The sequence below is a fragment of the Choloepus didactylus genome, chromosome 3 (genome assembly GCF_015220235.1).
Source record: "Choloepus didactylus isolate mChoDid1 chromosome 3, mChoDid1.pri, whole genome shotgun sequence".
NCBI lineage: Eukaryota > Metazoa > Chordata > Mammalia > Pilosa > Megalonychidae > Choloepus > Choloepus didactylus.
The window spans coordinates 108,179,909-108,199,006 of record NC_051309.1 but is presented as its reverse complement, the minus strand read 5'-3'; the positions used below and the strand labels follow the sequence as shown (position 1 = coordinate 108,199,006).

At 37.9% G+C, this 19,098-nt stretch overlaps 1 pseudogene; it reads left to right on the top strand.

Annotated features, from left to right (window-relative positions):
• The first annotated feature begins 17,148 nt into the window (after nucleotides 1–17,148).
• LOC119528739 lies at nucleotides 17,149–18,575 on the top strand (annotated as a pseudogene).
• Nucleotides 18,576–19,098: the final 523 nt, after the last annotated feature.

The following is a 19,098-nucleotide window of genomic DNA, read 5'->3' as shown; positions in this document are numbered from 1 at the left end:
TTCCAAAAGAATGAAAGAGGACACCTACTTAACACCTTATACAAATATTAAATTGAGATGGATCAAAGACCTAAACATTAGCACCAAGGCCATAAGACCCTTAGAAGAAAATGTAGGGCAGTATCTTAAAGATCTTGTGATAGGAGGTAGTTTCCTAGATCTCACACCCAAGGCATGAGCAACCAAAAAACAAATAGACAAATGGGAGCTCCTCAAAATTAAACACTTTGTCCATCAAAGGACTTTGTCAGAAAAGTAAAAAGGCAACCTACACAATGCAAGATGATAATTGGAAACCACATATCAGATAAGGGTTTAATTTCCTGAATATACAAAGGGATCCTACAATTCAACAACAGAAAGACAAACAACCCAATAAAAAATGGGCAAAAGACATGGACAGACACTTTTCTGAAAAGGAAATACAAATGGCTCAAAAACATGAAAAACTGCTCAACTTCACTGGCTATTAGGGAAATGCAAATCAAAACCACAATGAGATATCATCTCACACATACCAGAATGGCCATTATCCAAAAAACAGAAAATTACTAGTGCTGGAGAGGATGTGGAGAAAGAGGCACACTTATTCATTGTTGGTGGGAATGTAGAATGGTGCAACCACTGTGGAAGACAGTGTGGAGGTTCCTCAGGAAGCTAAGTAAAGATTTGCCATATGACCCTGCTATTCCATTGCTAGGTATATACTCAGAGGAAGTGAAACTTAAGACACTAGTGGACATTTGTAAACCAATGTTTATAGCAGCATTATCCACAATTGCCAAGAGATGGAAACAGCCCAAATGTCCAACAATGGGTGAGTGGATAGACAAACTGTGGTATATACACATGATGGAATATCATGCAGCTGTTAAGACAGAAGAAAGACATGGATCATATATTAACATGGATGAACCTTGAGGACATTATGTTGAGTGAAGTTAGCCAGAAACAAAAGGACAGATACTGTATGATCTCACTAATATGAACAAACATTAATGAACAAACTTTGAGAGTTAAAAGCTGATAACACAGTCTACCAGGAGATAGAAAAAGGGTAGAGATCGGGCATCTGATGATGAAGGACTACAGAATGTTTAGCAGGATTGATTGTATAGATCCAGAAATAGATACCATAATACCATGTGATGGTAGCACAGTGTTGTAAGTACACTGAACAAAGGTGTCTGTGAGTAAAGCTGAAAGAAGTGGGATAGGGGAATGTATGACACCAGAGGTAAAGATAGATGATAAAGACTGGGACTGTATAACTTGGCAAAGACTGGAGTGGCCAATGACTGTTACTAAATGTACAAATATAAAAATGTCTTTGCATGTGGGAGAGCAAATGAATATCAACCATGCAGGGTGTTGAAAAAGGGATGGTATTTGGGAAAAAACATAATCAAAGCAAACTGGAGTCTATGGTCAGCAGTAACATTGTAATATGTTTCCATTAAATGTAACAAAGGCAATATACCAGTGATAAATGTATATGAAAGGGGGAAGTAGGGGAGGGATATGGAATTCTTGGTAGTGGTGTTATTTTCTGTCCTTACTGTTATATTGTATTGTATGACATGTTATTTTTCTTTTTATTATCTTTTTTATTATTTGCTAAAAAAAAAACAACTTTTTTCAGTAATCAGTATGTTCAAGTGCTGATTGTGGTGATAAATGTACAACTTTATGATGATACCATGAATGACTGTACACTGTGGATAAATGTATGGTATGTGAATATAACTCTATAAAATCATAGGAAATATATATATATAGGAGTAAAAGTGTTGAAGAAAACATGGAGAGAGGGATATACCTATCTACTGTTGATGAGCAGGCAAAATGGTGTAGTCTTTCTGAGGGTCAGTGTGGTGGTTCCACAAAAAGCTAAATATGTGGGAGCCATAAGGTCTGCAACCTCATTATGGGGTATGTCATTGGAAGATCCAAGAGCAGGGACATGAATGGACATTTGCATACTTGTGTTCATGGAGGCAGTATTCATGATTTGCAATGGGTGGAGGTGGCCTAAGGGTCCATAAACTGAGGAATAGAATGGCGAACTGTGGTGTGCACATACAACGGAATATTGAGCAACTATGAGAAGGAATGAAGGTGTGAGACATGCAACAAGGTGAATGGATCCTGTACACAGCATTTTGAGTGACGTACACCAGAGCTAAAGGCAAACACTATAATGCCTCACCAATATGGACTAACTACAATGTGTAAACTCAGAATTGAATCTTAGAACACAGTCTAAGAGGGGAGCAATTATTGTAATCATCCCTAGATTGTAAGTTCTTACAGAAGTCACATCTATTCTTGAATTGTAATGGCTATCTCCAAACCTTGAGATGCTGATCCCTTAATATATAACCTGATTGGTCTCTAGAATAATGAGTATCTGTGACACCTGAAACTCAGACCTAGAGCTTGGCAGATATGAATGTTAGTATTAGTGCATACAGCAACTGTTAAAAAAAAAAAAAGCTGAAAAAAAGCCCAGACTTCAATTAGTGATATGAATGAAGCAGATCCAGTTAAGACTAGGGCAAACTGGGCCAAGGGGTAAAGGTTGAAACTGACTGTGTTTTAAAACTTCAACTTCCGTGTTAGACCAAGGGAAGAGATGTCTATTTGGTGCAGGATCTAAATCTTCTAAACAGTATAACTCTACAGTCAGTTTGTTCAAACAACACAATTACATGGAACTTTGAATAGGAAGTGAGATATGGTAGGTTAGTATAGGTTAGAGTGAAATAGTGACACATCTCAAAGTAATTTGGGCAGAGAATAAGAATATATTTACAGGGTACCCCTGTGGAGCTGGGGGAAGTGCAGAAGTGTTGAACTTCCTCACCTGGGCTGAGGCTGATGTTGTCACAAACATTGGGACTGGTGGTTTGATGTGCTGAGCCCACTATCATGGGACTTGCCCTTTTGAAGCTCATTGCTGCAAGGGAGAGGCTAAACTTGCATATAATTGTGCTTAAGAGTCTCCCCCTGAGTACCTCTTTGTAGCTCAGATATGCCCCCCCCCCACCTCTCTCTAAGCCATCTCGGAAGGTGAATTCACTGCCCTCCCCCACTACGGGGGACCTGACTCTCAGGGTATAAATCTCCCTGGCAATGCAGGATGTGACTCCTGGGGATGAATCTGGACCTGGCATCATGGGATTGAGAATATCTTCTTGACCATAAGGGGGATGTAAAATGAAACAAAATAAAGTTTCAGTGGCTGAGAGATTTCAAATGGAGTCGAGAGGTCACTCTGGTGGACATTCGTATGCACTATATAGATAACACCTCTTAGATTTTAATGTATTGGAATAGCAAGAAGTAAATACCTGAAACTATGAAATCCCAACCCAGTAGTCTGGACTCCTGTAGCTGACTGTATAACAATGTAGATTACAAGGGGTGACAGTGTGATTGTGAAAACCTTGTGGATCACAGTCTTTTTATCTAGTGTATGGATGGATGAGTGGAAAAATGGGGACAAAAACTAAATGAAAAATAGGGTGGGATGGGGAGATGATATGGGTGTTCTTTTTTAGTTTTATTTTTTATTCTTATTCTGATTCTTTCTGATGTAAGGAAAATGTTGAGAGATAGATTGTGGTGATGAAAGCATAGCTATATGATGGTACTCTGAACAGTTGATTGTACACCATGGATGACTGTATGGTATGTGAATATATTTCAATAAAACTGAATTTAATTAAAAAAAGATATATAGTGAAAAATAAAGCAAGAATTGTTAATAGTAAAAAAAAAGTCAAATAAGCTATTAAAATGAGTTTGTAAGAGACAACGGAGCTGCTTTATTGTGATAACAGCTGCCCCACAATGAGAACATGACATCAAAATACACAGGAGTGTGGTGAGATGCCTCCTCTCTGAGCTCCTAAGCAGAGTTTACAGTTTATCTGTCAGGTGTTCATGTATTGCCTTACACATCACCTCTAATATTGTCTTTAACTGTTACTCGCAAATAACATTTCAAAGGCTGTGTATTGCTATGCAAAAGCTGTGCTTTTTTATATATCAAATTCCCCAGTACCTAACATAGTACAGTACATACTAACAGGAGGCAGCAGATGTTAATTTTTTACTTAATTAATATAGCTCCAGTTTAATGTTGCAATTGGCAATAAATCACATTAGTGTGCAGTAGTCAAATTCATTCTGTCTATCACAGCTAGGCTAAAACTTCACGAGGAATGCTAGTAAAACAGAAGCAAGTACACTTATAAATCAGGCTCAGGGTGATGAAGGAAATATTCTCCTCAGTTTGAATAGGTAATAAGCATTAATGAAAAGAACTAGAGCTAAAATGGAAGTGGCCCATTCAGTGGCTAAGAGTCTTCAAATATAGTCAAGAGGTCTTTCTGGAGGTTATTCTTATGTAGTATATAGATACACCTTTTTAATGTCTAGTGTATTAGAATAGCTGGAGGGAAGTACCTGAAGCTGTTGAATTATAATGCAGTAGCTCTGGTTCTCAATGATGATTGTATAACTGTATAGCTTTTATCTTGTAACCATGTGAAAACCTTATGACTGACACTCCCTTTGTCCAGTCTATGGGCAGATGAGTTATAAAATAAAAACAAAAAAATATAAATAATGGGGGGGGAGGAGAGGTGTGGGATGTTTGGGTGTTCCTTTTTATTTTTATTAAAAATTTATTTTTTACTTTTCTGGGAGTGATGAAAATGTTCTGAAATTGTTTGTAGTGGTGAATACACAACTATGTGATTACACTGTGAGCCACTGATTGTACAATTTGGATGTACTATATGGTATGTGAACATATCTCAATAAAATTGTGTTTTAGTAGCCCAGCAAACAAATCTAACATAGAAGGTAGAAATGATTTTCCCCGTACTTATCAAAAAGACAGAAATTAAAATAAAAATGATCCTCCATTTGCATATTAGTTCATAAAAAATTAAATATATAAATATGCATTATCCAAAAGTGGTCAAGTTGTAGTGAAATTGTTGCACATGCCCTGGAAACTTGGCATTAGCATATTTGGTACCTTAAGTTTTTTTTTTTTAAATACATTTTTCATTGTGAAATTTAACATATATGCATAACAGTGATAACTTTCAAGGTACAATTTGACAAGTAGACAGGAAATTTCAAAGAATGTTATGGGTACCTTACATTTTGATAATCAAAGAAAGCTGTGGCAGTCCATGACATGTAATGTTTTCAATGTAGCTGAGGCATGAATGTGAATTATGAGCCATGGGAGCCAAAGTGCAAGGACAAGTTACTGTATAAACAGTAAAGAAATGAAATAAAGATTTGCATTACAAATACTCATATATAATTAGAAATTACTTAAAGGTTCTATGATTCTTGTCTCAATATTTCAAAAAACTAGAAACACCCTGTGACAAAGCAATTATCAGAATAAGATAAACTAACATTAGCTGCCTCTAAAGCACAGATAAGATTTTCAAGAACTCTTTGTCAATGTTGAATATTACTAACAGAGTCACAGATATGTTTATTTCCTTGCTAGATCACTTAAACACCTGAGCATACCTCAGGTAGAAATATAATGCAAGATATGTGGGAAGTTTCACAGGTCTTAGAAGAAAACATTTAGAGTTATTAAACATGTGTCTTCTAGATTTGGCTAATGGTCTTATGAGATTAGTAGAACAGATTTTCTGGATCTACCTGCATACTTCTCAATTCTTTCTTTTTCTCCCAGATGCCTTATACTTGGATCTTCAAGCAACTCGGCAACATAATGAAAAATTTGGCTGCTCTTTATCCCCATTTCCTGGGGAAGCAATCACTAAATCTTTGGAATTTACTATGAGAGGAGGGTCTTTTGTTCTTCATGGGTGGCCAAGGAGAACATCAGACAGTTTCAAAGCTGCAGTCTTGGGGTGGGGAGTGGTCACACCAGGAAGACCAACCATGTATTAGGGTCTTGAGACTTTGAGTCAGTTCATATCAGCCCTCCTCCCACACCTCTGGGAGGGCAGGGGCCTGCTGATTGATTGCCACCATGTAGCCATTGATTCTATCAATCATGTCTACATAGTGAGACCCCATACAACCTGAGACACTAGGACTCCACAGGAGCTTCCGTGGATGGTAAGATACATTGTTGGGCAAGAAGGTGATGCAATCTGACTCCATGTGCAGAGGACATGGAAGCTTGCATTTGAGACCCTCCAAGTCCACTCCCTATGCATGTCTTATTTTGGCTTATTTATATCATTCTGTTATTCTAAAATTATAGGTTTAAGTATAGTACTTTCAGTGACTTCTGTGAGTCATTCTAGAGAAATCAAATGTGACAGGATATTGGAAACCCTGATTTGTAGCCCATTGATCAGAAGTGTGGGTGACCTGGGCCCCAGTACTTGTATCTGGTACCTGAAGAGCATCTTGTTGACAATGGCACTACCTGTGGTACCTCCCCCTTGTTGCATGAGTTTGCTTTACACTAAACAATCCTTGACTTCTGTAGGAAATCTACTGACCTCCACCCCTGGACCAAAATATAGGCACAAGCCCACAGGTCCCTCCTGCCTGACTTGCATGCTTCCCTTCTGCTGGTTGAGATACCCAAGCTGATATTTTAAAAAAAAAAAAGATGAATTTATGATTCAATGCCTTTAATCAAAGGCATTCCATACTGTATCCTGGCATTTTTTATTTGTTCTGTTATAGGACTCTGAATACAGCTGAGTGAAGGAAGATAAATTAAACCGGTGACTTTTGGAGAAGGAATTAAGTAAGATTTCCATGGATTAACCTCATAAAGTGTATGCAGACTTTTTGAAAAGTTTCCTGGATTATGATTTTCGTATACTAAACTATATGTAAATAAAGTATATATATGTAAATTATATACTAAACTATATTATATACCAAACTATATGTAAATAAAGTATATATATATATGGTTCCAGTTTGCTAATGCTGCCAGGATGCAAAACACCAGAAATGGATTGGCTTTTATAAAGGTTGGTTTATTTGGTTACAAAGTTACAGTCTTAAGGCCATAAAGTGTCCAAGGTAATTCACCAGCAATTGGGTACCTTCACTGGAGGATGGTCAATGGTGTCCGGAAAACTTCTGTTAGCTGGGAAAGCACGTGGCTGGCGTCTGCTCCAAAGTTCTGGTTTCAAAATGGCTTTCTCCCAGTATGTTCCTCTCTAGGCCTCAGTTCCTCAAAAACGTCACTTTTAGTTGCTCCTCAGGTGTTTGCCCTCTCTTAGCTTCTACGGAGCAAGAGTCTACTTTCAACGGCCATTTTAAAACTGTCTCTCATCTGCAGCTACACACTCAGCTTCTGTGCATTCTTCAAAGTGTCCCTGTTGACTGTAGCAAGCTTGCTCCTTCTGTCTGAGCATATATATAGTGCTCTAGTAAACTAATCAAGGCCCAGGCTGAATGGGTGGGGCCACATCTCCATGGAAACTATCCAGTCAGAGTTATCACCTGCAGTTGGGTGGGATGCATTTCCATAGAAACAACCTAATCCAACTTAATCCCCACTAATAGTCTGCCCCCACAGGATTGCATCAAAGAACATGTTTTTTTCTGGGGGACATAATATATACAAACCAAGAATATAAACACATTCATTACCCCCAAGATTTCATGGTGCCCCTCAGCAACCCATTTCTACTCCACCCTCTTCTCCCCAATCCCAATGCAACTACTGATCTTTTTGCCTCTATAGAGTTTCCTTCTACCTATATTAATATTTTTTGTACTGCAACTCTTATGGTGCTAAATATTTGAGCCTTTGAATTCTGAAAACTTTCTTAATTTTGCTGATGTTTTGGAAGGATATTTTCACCAGTTATAGAATTCTAGATTGACAGGTATTTTTTTTAAATGCTTTGAATTTGTTGCACCACTTTCTTCTCTCTTGCATTGTTTTCAACAAGAAATCTGCTGTCTTGCTCATCTTTGCACTTCTGCACAGAAAAAATCTTTATTTTCTGGCTGGTTTTAAGATTTTATCTTCATCACTCTTTTTGAGCAAAGTGCTTATGATGTATCTTGGTGTAATATTCTCCATGTTTTCTATGCTTGGATTCACTTAGCTTCTTGACTCTGTGGATTCATGGTTTTCATTAAGTATGAAAAACTGTCAGTTATTATTTCCATTATTTCTTCAAATATATTTTCTTACTCTCCCCCTTTTCTTCCCAAGACTACAATTAGACATATAGCATGCCTCTTGAAGTTGTCCCACCACTTACTGTTTTCTTCATTTTTTCTGTGTCTAATTTTGTATACTTTTCCTTGTTTTCTTTTCAAGGTCACTAACCTTTTCAGGTCTCACACTCAGGTCTCACACTCAGCTCTGTATGATATTTATGTAACCATAGTGATTTTTTGTCCTGCAATATGTCTAATATGAGATACTCAATTAACATTAATTGAATGAGTGAATAAAGTTGTCATCATGAATTCTTTTATTTTTGATCTTCATTTCAATTTAGAAATGGTTGGATTTTTTTTTACACACTTCAGATCTCTTGACGGGTATCTCAAGTTTGGCTTCTATGTTGCTGAATTTGTCAGTAGTGTCAATTCTTCTCTTTACTACTTCTGTTTTGAGTGTTTTATTATTAGTGTTAGTATTACTATTAGTATTAGTATTGTACCTCCAACTTAATTTATGATTTTCTTCTTCACTTGGATTCCTCTTGGATCTCAGTCTTTACATTAGTCCACTGGGTAAAAGTGCCCATGTCATGTAGGCCATCCCATTTGTACCTTGGTGAAGACAAATTAATTGATTGCTTTCTGAATTTTAATGTGTTTCTTAAAGTTATTTTCTCTTATATTTGAAGGCATTGTTCCCTTATGCTGAAGTATCATTTTATAAGTATGATTATAAGTGTCATTCTAGTTTTTCTTCATTTACTTTTTCAAATGACTTCTATCAAGATATTACATTTGTCCCCAAATAGGATGAGTGGAACAGTCTTTTTGCCATTCTATGCATTGGGGGGTTTCTCTTTGAGCTAAAGTTGAAGATTAGTTTATGTGCATAGCTGCTAGCCCATTTTTATTTCCTTAAACTTTTAATTTTGAAGTACTTTCAAACTTTCAGGAGAATTGCAAAAATAATACAAACCTATACAGGGAACTCAAACATATCCCCTCCCAGAGACTTAGATCAACCAATTTTAACTTTTTACCACATTTGCTGTATCAATCTATTCAACTAGCTAGCTAACTAGCTAGAGTGGTAGTTCTCTAGCTATCATCTAACTAGCTAGGTAACAATTTTCTAAACATTTGAGAGTAGGTTTTACATAGCACACTTTTTGAACATATAATATTTCCATGTATATTTCCATAGAACAAGGATATTCACTTAAGTGACCACTTTAAGTATAGTTATCAAGTTCAAGAACTTGAATATTGATAAAAGTTTATAGTCTATATTCCAATTTTTTCATAGATCCCAGTAATATCCTTTGGGGCATTTTCTCTAACACTATTCAGTCCAGTCCAGATTGAGGTATTGCATTTAATTGTGATCATGTATCACATCTAATTCAAGGTTCATTCATATAGTGGTTTGTAATGTAATATCATTCTATTTAAAGGATGAGTAATATTCCATTGTATGAATATGTCATATTTTGTTTATTCATTTATCTGGTTATGAACATTTGGATTGCTTCTACCTTTTGTCTATTTTGAATAATGCTGCTATGGTCATTGGTGTACTATTATCTGTCTAAGTACCGCTGTCAATTATTTTGGGGATATGTATAGAAGTGGGATTGCTGGGATTACTTTTTGAGGAACTGCCAAACTGTTTTCCACACCACCATATTACATTATCATAAAAAATGTATAAGGATTCCTATTTCTCTGTATCCTCAAGAGCAACTAATTATTTCCCATGATCTTTAATAGTTGCTATTCTAGTGGGTATGAGGTGGTATTGCATTGTGGTTTTGATTGGCAATTCCTAATGGCTAATGATGTTGACCATCTTTTCATATGCATATTGGCCATTTGCATATTTTCTTGGAGAAAATATATTCAGGTCCTTCACTCATTTTTTAATTGGGTTCCCTTTTCATTGTTCAGTTGTAGGAGTTCTACATATGTTCTCATTATTAGGCCCTTAATAGATATGGTTTTGAATGTTTTTTCCCATTCTCTAGGTTGCATTTTCACTTTTTTGATAATGTCCTTAGATGAACAAAATTATTTAAATTTTGATGAAGACCAGTGTGCCAGTTTGAATGTATTATGTCCCCCAAATGCCATTATCTTTGATGTGATCTTGTGTGGGCAGACGTTATCAGTGTTGATTAGATTGTAATTCTTTGTCTCTTTGGAGATGTACCCCACCCAGCTGGGGGCGATGACTCTGATTGAATAATTTCCATGGAGGTGTTGCTCCACTCATTCGGGGTGGGTCTAAGTTGAGTCACTGGAGCCATGTAAATGAGCTGACAGACAGAGGGAACTCAGTGCAGCTGAGAGTAACACTTTGAAGAGGAGCTACAACCAAGAGGGACACTTTGAAGAAAGCACAGGAGCTGCAGATGAGAGACAGTTTGAAGATGGCCATTGAAAGCAGACTCTTGCTCTGGAGAAGCTGAGAGAGGAAAAATATCCCAAGTGCAACTAAGAGTGATATTTTTGAGGAACTTCAGCCTAGAGAGGAACATCCTGGGTGAGAGCCATTTTGACACCAGAACTTTGAAGCAGACGCCAGCCACGTGCCTTCCCAGCTAACAGAGGTTTTCCGGACGCCATTGGCCATCCTCCAGTGAAGGTACCCGATTGCTGATGTGTTACCTTGGACACTTTATGGCCATAAGACTGTAACTGTTTAACCAAATAAACCCCCTTTAATAAAAGCCAATCTGTCTCTGGTGTTTTGCATTCTGGCAGCATTAGCAAACTAGAACAACCAGTTCATCTGTTTTTGTTGTTGTTGTTCTTCCTCTTCTTCTTCATTTGTTTCGTGTAATTTCTAAGAACTGTTGCCTAAAACAATATCCCACATATAATTCCCCATATTTTCCTCTAAGTGTTTTATAGTTTTAACTCTTATACTTAAGTATTCGATCCATTTTGAGTTAATTTCTGTATGTGGCATTAGGTAGAAGACCACTTTCATTCTTTTGCATGTGGCTACAGTTTCCCCAGCACCATTTGTTGAAGAATTTATTCTTTACCAATTGGGTGGACCTGGCAGTCTTTTTGAAAATCAATTGGTCAGAGAGATAAGAATTTATTTCTGCACTCTAAATTCAATTATATTAGTCTATATGTCTGTCCTTGTGCCAATAAAACAGTTTTAAGTATTATAGATTTACAATAAATGTTAATCAGGAAGTTTTAATCCTTCAACTTACTTCTTCCTTTTCAAACGGTTTTGGCTATTCAGGGTCCTGGCACATTTTGCATTGGATAGTATTCAACTGCCATGCAGTATGCAGTTCTTAACTGAACATAACACGTAGGACAAGACCTTGTCATGAACTGTTTCCAAACCCTTTCTAACTCTATCCATATTTGTAACCTTTTCCCTTAAATAACTAAGCATCCCAGGATGCCATGTACTTTCTTCACAACCCTTTAATACACATATTAAATTCTAAGAGAAGCCTGGATGGAGAAAGGAAGGCATTTATGTTGCAGGTCCTAGATAGAGAAAGAGGGTAGAATAATTCTAATGGACAAAGACTAGTTCATAGTCAATTCAAGAATGATAAATTTCTCAGTGACCCTTAGAGCCTGGACCCTGAAGAAAGCACAGAGAGGAGAAATAAAATACTTTCTTACTGCTTTTGGCCTCATTATATCCCTTTCTTCTTCAAAGTTAAAGTATATGGTATGACTTAAAGAATGTGATGCTAGTACTGATGGAAAATCAATTCTGACTCTGTCCTTCTGAATTTATACTGTAGATGCCAATTTTTTGTAGTCAAGTTTGGTTTTGGTGGGCCAAAGTGTAGTAGGTATGGCTAGTCTCCTATCTGGTTAACTCAGTAATTGGATACAAGGATGTAATAACCTAGAGAACTAAGAAACCCATGATTGGATTTCCATATTAGTCAAATATACTGGAAAATGCAGAAGTTCCATTCCAGATATTTTACTAACTCTGCATTCCCTAAAAAAATTTCGGGGAACAACTCACTAATATGGACTAACTGTAGCGTGCAAACTCTGAGAATTGAATCTGAGATCAGGGGAAGCTTTATGGTAAAGGGTCCTAGGTTGTAAGTTCTTACAGCAGTTATGTCTATTCCTGATTAGTAATGGTTATTTCAAAATTCTGAGATGCTGAGCTGTTTGTGTATAACCTGGTTAGTCCTTGGAACTATGGGTATCTGTGTGGTATCTGAGACTCAGAGACAGAATACTGCAGCTATAAATGTCAGTATTACCCCATACAGCAAATGTTAAAGAAGCTGAAAAAGAGATCAGACTTCAATTAGAGATATGAACAAAATGGACTTGGTTAGTACTAAGATAAATCAGACTAAAGGGAAAAGGACAATATTGACGGTGTTTCAAAACTTCAACTTCTGTGTGAGTCCAAAGTGCAAAATCTATTATTTTCTGTAGCACGCAATATAATTTAACTAGTATGGTCAGTTTATGCAAACACCATAATTTCATTGAATTTTGAATAAGGAATGAGATCTGGTTGGTTTGTACAGGTTAGTGTGAAGCCCTGACACATCCCAGAGTAATTTGTGTAGAGAATAAAAAAGTATTTGCAAAGCCTCCTTGAGGGACTGGGGGAAAATGTGGAAATATTAAACATCCCCACCTAGCGAATTACTGATATGCCCACAAGCATTAGGGACTACAAATTTAGTAGGCTGAGACCTCAATCTTGGGGCTTGCCCTTATGAAGTTTGTTACCGCCAAGGAGAGGCTAAGTCTACTTATATTTTTGACTAAGAGTCACCCCCAGAGAACCTCTTTTGTTGCTTAGATGTGGCCTTTCTCTCTAAGCCAATTCTGCAGGTAAACTCATTGCTCTCCCCCCTGCATGGGACATGTCTCCCAGGAGTGTAAATCTCCCTGGGAATGTGGAACATGACTACCAGGGATGAGCCTGGACTAGGCATCATGGGATTAAGAAAGACTTCTTGACAAAAAGAGGGAAGCAACATGAAACAAAATAAAGTTTCAGTGACTGTGAGAGTCCAAATGAAGTTGAGAGGTCATTCTGGAGGTTATTCTTATGCGTTATATAGATATCCCTTTTTAGTTTTTGGTGTACTAGAATAGCTAGAAGGAAATACCTGAAACTGTTGAACTGCAACCCAGTAGCCTTGATTCTTGAAGACAATTGTATAACTATATAGCTTACATGCTGTGACCATATGATTGTGAAAACCTTGTAGCTCACATTTCCTTTATCCAGTGTATGGACAGATGAGTAGAAAAATGGGGACAAAAATTAAATGAAGAATGAGGGGAATGGGGGAGATGGGATGTTTTGGGTGTTCTTTTTTACTTTAATTCTTATTTTATTATTATTATTATTATTTTTTTGGAGTAATGAAAATGTTCAAAATTTTATTGTGGCAACCAATTAATTTTTAATCCCATGAAAACAAGATTATACCTTTCTTCTTTACTTCCTTCCATCCTTCCTCCCTCCCTTTCTCCCTCCCTCCCTCCCTCCTTCCTTCCTTCCTTCTTTCCTTCCTTTTTCCATTCATAATTTGTTTCTTTCTTTCTTGGTTTGCCTGTTTCTTTGTTTATTTCTGACAGAGGCTTTGAATCAAAGTTGAAATATATGGTGTCATTCCACTTGGAACACAGCCACATAGAATGGGAAATACATTTTTTTTCTTTTCTTTTGGCAACAGTGGAATCAGGATGAGCATGGTTGTCTGTTTTAACTTGTGTGTATACATGTCTGTGAGGGCTTGTCTCCTAAAGACTGGGCGCTTTTCATTTATTTTTCATGTGGAAATCCTGCAATTATGTGTTCACTGAAAATCCTTCAGAACAGACATGATGGATGTCAGATAGCATGATGTCCCCCAAAAGCGACAATGTATGCCTGGAAGGAAGATAACACATTTCCATTTAATAATTTTCCCTTCAGCTTTGCCAAAAAAGGGTGGTTTCAGAGACATTAATTTTCCACCAAGTTCCAATGCTGGTCTTCTGGATTAGAATTGCTTACTTCTTTATGGCATTGTCACCTTCCAATACCTTCTGAATTCACCTGAAACTTCCATAAGCTTGGAGGCCAAAGAAATATGAATTTAAATGGTTTTTATTCCATTTCTGACAGTTAAAGTAGATTTTTGAAGTAAGACAATAAACTTAAATGCCATGCTTTGTAGGGTAGAGAATTTTCTAAATCCCTTTAGCTTCTACTTTTTTTTTAAGACTGGAGAGGACTCAGATTTCTCACACAATTGTCAGTCCTATACCCCTTCTGCTTATGAAACCAGGGTTTTTGCTGCATGAGTATAGGAGGGGGGTATGATGCAGAAGAAGGCAGGAAAGGCAGATACTCTGGTACTAGGGAATGTGAAGAGAAATAAAGAAAGGGTGAAGTAGAAGCAAAAAATCAGTCAGATCTCAGTGTGCTGACTTTTCCTCTATGGGGTGTCTGCCCATGATGAAGTGTTAGGGAAGAGAGGACATGCTTTCAGAAGAAGGGTGCTGTTGGGTCTTTTTTGGGTCTCTAAAAAAAAGTCCACCCAGAGGCTGCCCTTTCCAACCTGGATTACAGACACAGCAGAGTTTAATTTGACTACAAAGGGTCCTATATATCAGCCTTAAAGTTTTGCTTCTCAGGGCATCCCTCAGTTACTAAAAGGCAGGGGATGGAAATGAAATGTTCCTTCATTTCCTTGTTGTGGCAGGGGATGGAAGGGCTTCAGCAATCAGTTGATTTGAGAGTGAGGTGGCAAGTTTGCCCATTGGGTTTGGAAGGGATCCCCAGCCTTGGCTTTACAGGGGCCGTCAGAGTAGGGCAGGGACATGGGGTCTGTTGCACCAGAGAGAAATAAGATGATCTGAGAAATCAGGAAAGCCACACTGGGCTCTTACCAACCAATAACAACCAGACCACAGGTCTTACCAGGTGAGGACCTCAGCTGCAAGTGCAGATGGTGAGCAGCACTCAGGCAGACAGGGGCATAATCTTGGAGCCTAGATATTTGGAAAATATCCTGAAGAGCTGAGGAACTCATATCAGGAGTTCATATTGTCCTTTTTCCTCCACAAACCCTGGAAGAGAAGCGGGGGGACAGGGAGATTCTGGGGGAAACTGAGCATTTCTTCTCACTGAAAGATAAAGAGCCCAACTGAAAGGGATTATTTAAAAGATTACTATAGTCCAAGTTAACTCTACATAAGACTACAAGGTACTTTTTTCCCCTTTACCTGATAGACGGATGGTCATGGGATAGATTAGGATTTTTAAACAATTATAAACACATTTTGATTGTACATCTGAGATGGAGTATGCATAAAATCAACCTTGTTACAAATGTTTATTGAATGTATGAATGAATGAATGAACAATCAAACAAAATAAGACTGAAGAAACAAAATAAACAAGTTATTTAAAATGAATTATCTCTTTCAACAGTAGAGTTCCCCAGCAAGGGAAGAATTAAAACCTAGGCCGTTGCTTTAGCATTAAGTTTATGTTTTCTTCCAAAGTTTCATTGCCCTAAGACTGAGCCTGAGAAAATGTTGTGAAGTAGATAAATTTAGTTTTCATTTCCCAAGTCTCCATATTCTACCAAGTTACCTGATTAATTATGTTTGTCAACCATAACAAATACCTTGCCCTCAGGAAAATGTCTGATATTAATTATGATTATCAAGGTGAATTTACTAATGCTCGGTATTTCTCTAAATGTGTAATGAAAGGTTCGGTACGTTTGAAGATGTTTTAGGTACGGCTAGATCTAGTTGCCATGACAACTTACTATTTTTATTGCAGAAAAGGCACAGGAGTTAAAGTTAATGATGTTCCACTCACATGCTGCGTGAACTTGAGCAAATCACTTAACCTCTCAGAGACGTTTCTTCATTTGGTAAATAATGGAGAACTAATCATTACTCAGCCAATCCCATTAGTTCTTTGAAGATCAAATGAGAGCATGTTAGTAAAAGAAGTGGTTTGATTTCCTTGAACAGTACAGTTATAATTATGTCAAAGATACCACAAGAGCTGTTTAGGGATCAAGGCAAGTCTTCAGGATTCCACTGAGATAGCACTGTGGACCCAGCTCCATGATTTTCCTATGCTTCTGAATATACATGGTCTAGAGAAAAGCAGAGGTATCCTCAGTGCCATGTAAAAGTACTAGGGGTTATTAAACGCTCAGTGACTTCCTCCAGCTCCCAATCCTCTCTTAAAATGAAGTTAGGTGGGGATATGGGCACAGATGGAATAGTCAGGATTTGCAGAGAAAGGCACAATTCTCCAGAGGGTTGGGAGGTAACTACAAGCCCAGCACTGACACTTAAATTTTGTTTACAGAAGTGGGGAAAGAGGTGGGTTAAATCAAAGCGTACAGACGGGCTTGCAATAGTGTACAAAGTCAGGGTGCCCTACTGGAGCCCAAATATAAAATTTTGACTCAAATTAAGATCTTCCATTTTTACTTCTCTTCCCCAAATTGTTACCCTGTGAATGTACATACCTTATATTCATAGTAATATGGGCCCTGACTTTCTGTTTAACATATTAGTTATTCCTCTAACAAATTATTTATAATATTTATGTGATGTTATGCTCATGACCCACATAATTACTGTGCTGCAGCTTGAATGGTTACAATTCAGTGACATTTTGGTTTGCTGAGGACAATTATAGCTGTTTCAGAGTAATTAAATCCTATTCACCCTCAATAGTGTTTCATTTCGGATGATTAATTACATAATCTCCATAGGTACTTCTAGGTGTGCACCAGAACTGGGATACACACAGACCCTAGATAAAGCCTAGATTTAATCACTGAACAAGACTTTCTTGGAATAAAGAACACTTCAAAACTTCATGAATGCATTTATATCAGGGCTGTGAGGGGTGCCGAGCTCTGCCAACAGGGCTGCCACTGGCTCTTTAACGTGAGAGGAAGCTCTACAGAGGGGTGGAAAATGGCAGAGCTGCAGATGTTACTAGACGAGGACATCCTGTCTGACAACTCTGGCAAAAGGGCACTGATAGAGAGCTACCAGAACCTGACACAAATGGATGACTACCGTGAAAACAACTACATACAGTCTACAAACGAGAAAAGCTTTAGAAGAGACCAAAGCCTACACAACCCAATCCCTAGCTAGTTTTGCTTATCAAATAAGTGCACTGGCCAACAATGCACTCCAACTGCTGGACATCCAAGCCTCTCAGCTTTGGAGAATGGAGTCTTCCATCAATCATATCTCACAGACTGTGGACATTCATAAAGAGAAAGTGGCTCAAAGAAAGATGGTATTTTGACAACAAATAAAAATACATCAAGAACTCACAAAATAATAGCACCTGTAAATACGGAGTGCCCTGTGAGGTGTATCTGCAAACCTATAGACTATACAGTTCTGGATGATGTGGGCCATGGCATCAAGCTTGGAAATAACCAGCCTGCAAGAACTGGCATACTGTAGAGAACAAATCCTGCTCTTCAGAAACCATCAGGTCCTTCCATATCAGGCCAGGGAACACTGGGAGGAATTCTCCTTACAAAACCCTGGAACCTGTTAAACCTCCAACAGTCCCTAATGACTACATCATGAGTCCTGCTAGGCTTGGAAGTCAGCATAGTCCAGGCAAGAAAGCTTTTTTAAATAAGAGATGGAGGATGCACAGTGGAAGTAGTGGAGGAAGTGGAAGTCACGAGAACAGTGGAAGTAGCAGCGTTGGCATTCCCATCACTGTGCCTACACCTTCCCCATCCACTATTGGACCATCCCCGGGCTCAGCTCCAGGTTCCAGTATGGCACAATGACCAGGCAGATTTCTCAACACAACTCCACCACTTCTTCAACATCTTTTGGTGGATACAGATGAACTCCCTCTGTGATTGCTCAGCTTTCTGCTCAGCCTCATGTTAACGGAGGTCCACTTTATCCTCAAAATTCAATTTCTATTGCTCCCCCCACCTATGCCTCAGTTGACTCCACAGATACCTCTCACAGGCTTCGTGGTCAGGGAGCAGGAAAACATTGCTTACAGTCCAACTCTACCCCCACCACTTCCACCAGATGACATTCCCATGTTTGATGATTCTCCACCTTCATCCCCATCACATCCAGTGGATTCTGGGGATGAGGAGGCTGCAGTAGGTCAGTATAATGGTACATTGGCAGATTGAGATCCTGCTTGGGCACCCAAGAATTATATTGAGAAAGTTGTTGCAATATACAATCATACAAAAGACAAGGATGATGAGCTGTCATTTATGGAGAGTGCAATCATTTATGTTATGAAGAAGAACTGTGATGGTTGGTATGAAAGTGTCTGCACTCAAGTGACTGGTCTGTTCCCTGGGAACTATGTTGAATCAATCATGCACTATACTGATTAAACTTTTTTTGCTTTTAAAGTAGATTATTATTACTTGGTCATACTGTGGGACTATTATGGCTAGCAGAAATTGTCTTAATATGTTTTAAAATGTGGCCATATTTTTAGAACATGCTGTTTTATTGGTATCTTTGAATGTCTTCACGTAAGCATAAATCTTTGAGGCAGTTTGTGTGTTGCTAAACAGCAGTTTTTACAAGAAGCTGTTCACAAGTGATTATGCTTATGTATTTTCTTACTCACTGTTAACTTTATGACCAGCCTAAATATTCTGGGGAAGTGGGGTATATAAATATTTAATGAATTATGATTCAGATTATCCCATTACATCTTTCAGTACAGCATGGTTACTAACACTGTCAGACTAATATTAAAATTCTGGTGCTGGTCAGACTTTTCATTTAGATTTTTTCATTCTATAACTATACTGCTTGTTTAAAGCAGGCAGACAAATTTATATATTGAAATACACTTAAAAAAATTCTAGATGCTTCCAATGTGTATAATATTTTACCTGGAGTACT